Source organism: Choloepus didactylus, chromosome 7 (assembly GCF_015220235.1).
Source record: "Choloepus didactylus isolate mChoDid1 chromosome 7, mChoDid1.pri, whole genome shotgun sequence".
In the NCBI taxonomy this organism is placed as follows: Eukaryota; Metazoa; Chordata; class Mammalia; order Pilosa; family Megalonychidae; genus Choloepus; species Choloepus didactylus.
In genome coordinates, this window is record NC_051313.1 from 149,641,688 (window position 1) to 149,648,949 (window position 7,262).

General features: G+C 45.8%; 1 pseudogene; it reads right to left on the bottom strand.

The window, feature by feature from the left end:
* LOC119540848 overlaps positions 1–6,768 on the bottom strand; it is a 157,485-nt pseudogene extending 150,717 nt beyond the window's left edge.
* Positions 6,769–7,262: the final 494 nt, after the last annotated feature.

Here is a 7,262-nt window from a genome sequence, read left to right on the forward strand (position 1 = left end):
TCCTGAGCACCACTGGTGGAGGGGAAAAGACCAAGGCAATCTCCGGCTAAGGAAGTTCAAGTTGGGAGCTGTCAAAAGGGCAGTGAAGCCTCCTGACACTGGAAGCACTGGATCTTGTATATAAATTTGGGTCTCACATTAAGAGAAGTTGCAAAGCTATAGCCTCATGGAGGTTAATGAAAAAACAAAAGGTAAAAACAAGAAGTATAACCATTAAGGATTGGCAAGAAATGTTATCTGATGATACTTACCTGTGTATTTTATTTAATTCTTGCTTCACATATGAATCTTTTCTAATACTTGTGTTCTTTTGAAAAACATCATCTTGAAAAGAGAGAGGTCATAGCTCTTGGTGCCCCACATGGAATCCTTTCACCAGCTTAAGGCTGACCAGACTTCTAGGTCAAGTTACTCAGTACCTTTTTTCTTACTATCTGTCAGCCTAGCTGGGTCCCTCCAAAGTCTACCCTCTGGTTTCTCTTCAAGAGATTCCATGTTCTCCTCCATTTGCCACCCTCTTGCAGAGAATATTTAGTTCCTGATGACTCCTTTTAGAACATAGTTTCTCAACCTCGGCACTGTCGATACTTTGGGCCAGATAATCCTTTGTTGTAGGGAGCCGCCTGTGCATTGTAGGATGTTTAGCAACATCTCTGGCTTCTACCCACGAGATGCCAGTAGCATCCTTTCTCCCCAGTTGTGACAATTAAAATGTCTCTAGATATTGCCAGGTGTCTCCCGGGGTCAGAATCCTGCACTCCCCTCCCCGTCATGGAGAAAGTCTGATGTCGGATCTTGCACCATAATGGATTCTGGGCTTTGACTGTTTCTTCACCTCTCCCCAGAATGTCTCCAGCTTTGCTTCTGCATCATCTCAAGAGCTGCACTATCTTGTCCCCTGGAAGTTTAGTCACTCTTTTAGAAATGACAGTATGATTTATGTCAGCAATAGGGTGTGATGTCTGGGGTTTGCACAAAGGAGGATGATTACTACCCAGTACAATTGCAACGAGGATAATAGAGGCGATCGAGTATAATAGTAAGTCCATTTATCTTTCCAAGTCTGGGTTCTTCATCTGTCAAATGGAGGTAGGATTAGAGGAAACTGCCTAACTCAAAGGAATGTTGTGATGAGCAGTGCTGGGGACTGAATCATAGCCTTCATACAGACATGCACAAGTCTTAATCTGTCTTCCTGAGGGTACAGACTCATTTGTAAACAGGAGCTTTTAGGTGTTATTATCACTTAAGGTGTGGACTCATCTGGGGTCTTCCAAGATCTTATTTAGATGAGGCCAAATTGAATCAGTGTGGGCCTTAACTAATATGTCTGGAGTCCTTATTAGCAGAGGAAAATAGGATACAGCCAGTCAGAAGCAGCTAGAAGACAGTAGAAGCCAGAAGTAGGAGAATGAAGCAAAAGAGAATGATTGCCATGTGATGGATCATGGTAGTTTAGAACCCTATGTAGCCCAGCAAAGTATGTTCTTAAAGTTAATCCATTCTTGTGGGTGTGAACCCATTGTAAGTAGGACTTTGATGAGGTTACTTCAGTTAAGGTGTGGCCCACCTCACTCTGAATGGGTCTTAATCTTCTTACTGGAGTTCTTTATAAAACAATGAAACTCAGACAAAGAGAAAAAGCCACAGAAGCAAGAAGCTGAAAGCAATGAAACTCAGAAGAGAAAGGAGAAACCAGCAGATGCCACCATGTGCCTTGTCATGTGGCAGACGAGCCAAGGATCACTGGCAACTGGTCTTTGAGAAGAAAGCATTACCTTGATAATGCCTTGATTTGGACATTTTTCACAGCCTCAAATTGTAAGCTAATAAATTCCCATTGTTTAAACCAACACATTCCATGGTATCTGCTTTAAGCAAACACGGAGGGTTGCTGGAAAACTATTACCAGAATGAGACAGACTTTGGAGAAAGCATGGCTTTGCTGACACCTTGATTTTGGACTGTTGGGTTCTTAAACCATGAGGCAATAAATTGCAGTTGTTTAAGCCAACCAAGTAGCAGTATTTGTCATAGCAGCCCTGGCAAACTAAGGCAATTGTGCCGGACGCCATTATCTTTGATGTAATCTTGTGTTCAGCAGACGTTATCAGTGTTGATTAGATTGTAATTCTTTGAGTGTTTCTGTGGAGATGTGCCCCACCCAGCTGTGAGTGATGACCCTGATTGGATAATTTCCATGGAGGTGTTGATCTGCCCATTTGGGTAGGTCTAAGTTGATCAGTAGAGCCATATAAATGAGCTGGCGAACAGAAGGAACTCAGTGCAGCTGTGAGTGACGTTTTGCAGAGGAGCTACAGCCAAGAGGGACACTTTGAAGAAAGTAAAGGAGCTACAGATGAGAGACAGTTTGAAGATGGCTGTTGAAAGCAGACTCTTGCTCTGGAGAAGCTAAGAGAGGACAAATGCCCCAAGGGCAACTGAGAGTGACATTTTGAAGAGGAGCTGTAGCCTAGAGAGGAATGTCCTGGGAGAAAGCCATTTTGAAACTAGAACTCTGGAGCATACGCCAGCCACATGCCTTCCCAGCTAACAGAGGTTTTCTGGACACCATTGGCCATCCTCCAGTGAAGGTGACCAATTGCTGCCATGTTACCTTGGACACTTTATGGCTGTAACTGTGTAACCAAATAAACCCCCTTTTATAAAAGCCAATCCAACTCTGGTGTTTTGCATTCTGGAAGCATTAGCAAACAGGAACAACAATCAATATCATAATTGACTGACTCATTCATTCATTCAACATTTATTGAAGCTACAATATGCCAGGTTAGGTGCTGTTTAGCACGTGGGATACAATGATGTATAAGACAAAGTGTCCAACCTCAGGTGAGAGATGAAGACAGCTGTAAAACACAGTAGTACCTGTCATCAGAGAGACACATTAGGAGCTCTGAGGAGCAGTGCCTATCCCAGTTTGCACATGGACGTGGTGGTGGCTGGGGTGAGGGAAAAGAGCTAGGCAAACTGGGAAGGACTTTTAGGCCAAAGGTCCAGCATACTTCAAGGTATAAAAATGGAGAGAAAGGGTAGGGTATATGTTAAAATCTGTAGCAGCTTGATGTGTCTGGAGCATGCCATGGGAGGCAGGGGCAGCGGAGGCATTAGATGGGGGGGCTAGTGAGATACTAGTGTCCAGGACATTGACAGCCTTGAATGCCAAGGCCAGAGACCTGGATGCTATCTGTAAGCAGCAGGACCTGCTGATGGATTAGAGATGGGAAGTAGCATGGTCAGATGTATGGCAAAGTGAGATGCTATATTTGAAAGCCCTTTGTACCTTGCAGACTCCTGCAGAAATGTCAAGTTTTATGACCGTTGTTATTGCTACAATGAGAGCCGCTGGTGACATACAGTGTCCTGTGAACAGAGAGAACACAGGGTGGCAGGAAGTGCTACCTAGGCTGCTTGGAGCATAGAAGTGAGTGCAGTCAGGACTGTGTGGCTCGCAGAGAGACAGCCCAGCCCACAGGCATGTGTCAGAACAGAGGGCCATAAATGGACCAAAGATGTGGTCACAAGTAGCCACTAAGAGACACCTGGAAGACAGCCATGACACCTACAAATTCCCCCCAATAAATCTGGTGAAACAGCGTGGCTTATTAATACAGCTATTCCAGATCCATAAAACTCCACGAGAATTTATGCAGGAAAGATGGATAAGCCTGGGATCTGTCAGGTCAGAGGAAAGAAACATGAGGTATGAGCATCGCCAAAGAAGGGCATTGTCTTGGCCACTGGAACCCTTGCAGAGAGGGGGGTGGATATTTTAAATGAACCAGAAATAAACTGTGCATTGACTGGCATTTATTCAAAAACTGTGGGTTGTATAGCTCCTGTACTCAGAAAGGAATTGTCCTATCTTCAGACCACGTGTGCTTACACTAGGATAACACAGCTGCAATGTTAGGAAGTACACCTGGCTTTAGGCAAGGGATTTGTGACTCCAATTTTGCATGTAATTCACATTTTATTTCCCCATTGACTTACATTAGAACCCCAGAACCATGGTCAATTCATTTCTGATTGATTTTTCTCTTTGAGGCATGTGTTCACCACAGCATCCCCACTTCTCTCAGTAGCCTGCAGGACATGCTCACACACATGCACACACATGCCCCCCCCTGCCATGCACACACAGCTATAGGCGGCTGTTGGCTTGGACAAGAGCCATGGCAAACACGCCCAGGCTCCGAGCAGACATTTCCCAGCATTTCTGTTTTTAAGCTTCCAACTTTCCTCTTTGGTTACACCTGGACTGCGTTAAGCTTGGAAATAAAATAAGATTTTCATGAAGGCATTTCACACCTTTCATCTAAAACTCCAAAGCTAAGAACCTGACAAATATTTATTTGGCACCTATACTTATCACTGTGTAGAGAAGTATTTTGTTTATTTTTCTCTGCCTGTCTCTAAAAAAATATTTATGGTAACTTTTCAAAGAGGTTAGAAGACAAGGTTTCCTGTTAGGGATGGAATCCTTCTTATCTGTGCTTTCCTAGTGTTTAGCACAAATTGTGGGACATGACAGACCCTCAGTAAAAAATTCCTTCAAAGAAGGAGTGGAAAATATACCATCATTCAGTTAGGGAGTCAGGATATACGTGTAATACAATGATTGACAATGCAATGCCTTTAGCATGGATGACAGAGGACTGATAAAAAGAAAAATGTGGGGCTATGGGTAGGAGCAGGGACCACAGGATTGTGTCCCCATTATGTTCCCAGCATTCTACAGATGTTACCTGCTTGCTCACAAGATTCCATGACCATTTTTTACAGAAGCAGAAACCAAGGGGCAAAGACATTTTGTATCTTCTACCAGGTCATGTAGCTCACCAGAGAAGGGTCTGGAATTTGAGTTCAGATTTGTAGGTCTTTCCTACCACTCCTGTTCCCCCCATACTTTGCCAATCAATGCCACAAAAGATTTGTAGATTGGAAAGGGACCACCGTGGGGCTGGCATTCTGGGACAGCTTCAGGGAAAGGGGAACTTGAGCTGTGATTGAGGCTGGGACTTAGGGAGAGTGGGCCAGGCTGTGGAAACAGTGCAAGATGACTGGAGGAGCTGGAGGAGCTGGCCCCAAGTAGGGAGAGGAGGGGATTGTCCTGGGAAAAAAGAACCAGAGCTGATCCCTGGACTCAATGCTTCTGTGGGTTCCGCCAGGCAGTGGAGGCATTTAAACGCCAGGCCAAGGAGCTGAAACTTTATCCTGTAGCAACAAGAGGCCATAGAGACTCAAGCCTGATGAACTCAAAACAATCTTAAGGGGAGACTGGGATATTCCAGAATAAAAAGAAAAGGCATGAAAAAGCAGAAAGATCCTATGAGATCTGAAGCACAAACACATTCCTCTCCTTTTCCCCGGAGCCAAAGTATGATACATAAAAGAAAGAGCACGCTGGCTTCCGGGACCTTTTACACACACCCCCTTCTATGACTGCATGATTCCATCATCCTTGTGACTAAGAGGATGCAATCACACACCCACTCATTCCTGCCAATGGAAACAGTTCCGTTCAGACTTTCCCTGCAGCCCTGGCAACCCTTCTGCAGCCCATCCCTTCCCTCTGCATCAGAGTGACTCAGAACTCGTGGACCGTGAAATATGATGCAAAATGACCTGGCTCCCTACTCCCACAGGCTCACAGTCTTTGGCTTCACCTGGGATCAACAGGGCAGAGCCCAGAAGTGCTGGTCTGACGTGGGCATCCTGCCAGTAGAGTCTATGGAGCCAAAGCAGGCCTGCAGGCTCAGCTCCCAGTCCCAGGTTTAGGGGCACATGTCGAAGTCCTGAGCTCCCTTCCTCTCGGCTGCACTGGAGCTGAGATCCCATCTACATGAGGCCCAGCCTTGGCCATCAGCAGAAGTATTTGCTTTTCAGTAACAGCAGTGCAGAAAAGATGTTCGTGTAGCCCTGTGGGTTCAAGGCAGAGTTAGAAAGGGCCTCAGATGCGCTGGGGCTCAGCAAAAGCCAAGCGACTGGGTCATACACTCTTAAGACACACCTCACACATTTCTAAGGGGATAAAAAGTCTTGGCGCCCTGACTTTTCATCTTAAAACCTCATCTTTTCATCTATGAGATTAACCTCTCCAATCTGGGGCATCTAAACCAGGAGCAAATCAAACCTTTGTCCCCACTTCCACATCCTCACCAAACCAGTTCTTCAGGTTTCTGGAGGACTGCAAGTCTCAAGCACTGGCATTAATTTTCCTAAGAACACAGCCCAGCTTGCCTGGCTTCCCTTTCTTTTTTCCACACTTGAGTCCTTTGCTGAGACCCTTTAGACGCAACACTGCTCAGTCCCTCCCTCTCTTGTCCAGCCATGCCCCCTGACAACCTCGAACCCAGGACCAATCTCACGTTCCTCTTTTCTCTGCGTATGCTCTTGTGTTGAAGAAGCCCACAAACTTATGGGTGGCACCGGAAGGTTGTTGCTTCTGGTTGCAAATCATCCCTGCTGTTGGCAGTGCTTTTACCTGTCCCTGATCAGATGCCTTTTAAATTCTCTGTGGCACTGATTGTCAGGGGCATCCAGGGCTGGCAGTGGTGATTAGGGTTAGACATCCACAGGCACCTGATTGGGAAGGGCAGCCAGGCAGCAGAGCTGAACAAACCAGGGCAGGACCCAAGGGCATTGGCAATGCCCTTGGCAAGAGGACTGGGCTGCCGTGCGCAGAGAGACCCCTCTGGGGGCATCCAAGTTACTCGGGAGGGACCCAAGGGGCTCTGCTTCCTCCATCACGCGGAGAGAAACAGGGCAGAGGAGATGCAGTTTTGTTTCTAGTAGTGTGAGACTTCTTATCCCCTGGGGGTGAGGCCTGGGAAGCTCAAAAGACATAGAGGAGGAAGCTCTTCAGAAACTCGAACACAGAGAAATGACTTCCTTCCTTCTTTGAAAAATCTCATATTCTGCATAACACATTGTCAAAGAGAAAAAACCGATGATTCATTTTTAACCCAAAAGTCAGAGGGTGATCAGTTGTCCCTGTACACTGGTGTCTCAGACCTAGCAAATGTGGGTGACTTACTCCAAAAGCTGACGGTTGACAGTTTTCCTATTTTATAAAGTTGTCCTGTTTTTATAATTGAAATACAAAATATGACAAAGCCCTAGAGAGCTACCTGCTAGATCCAGGATGAAGTCTAGTTTCCTTGGGATGGTGTTTAGTGCCTTAATGGCTAGGGACAAGTTGTTTTACTCCCCTGCGATGAGCCAAGTTGTCCCAGGCCTCT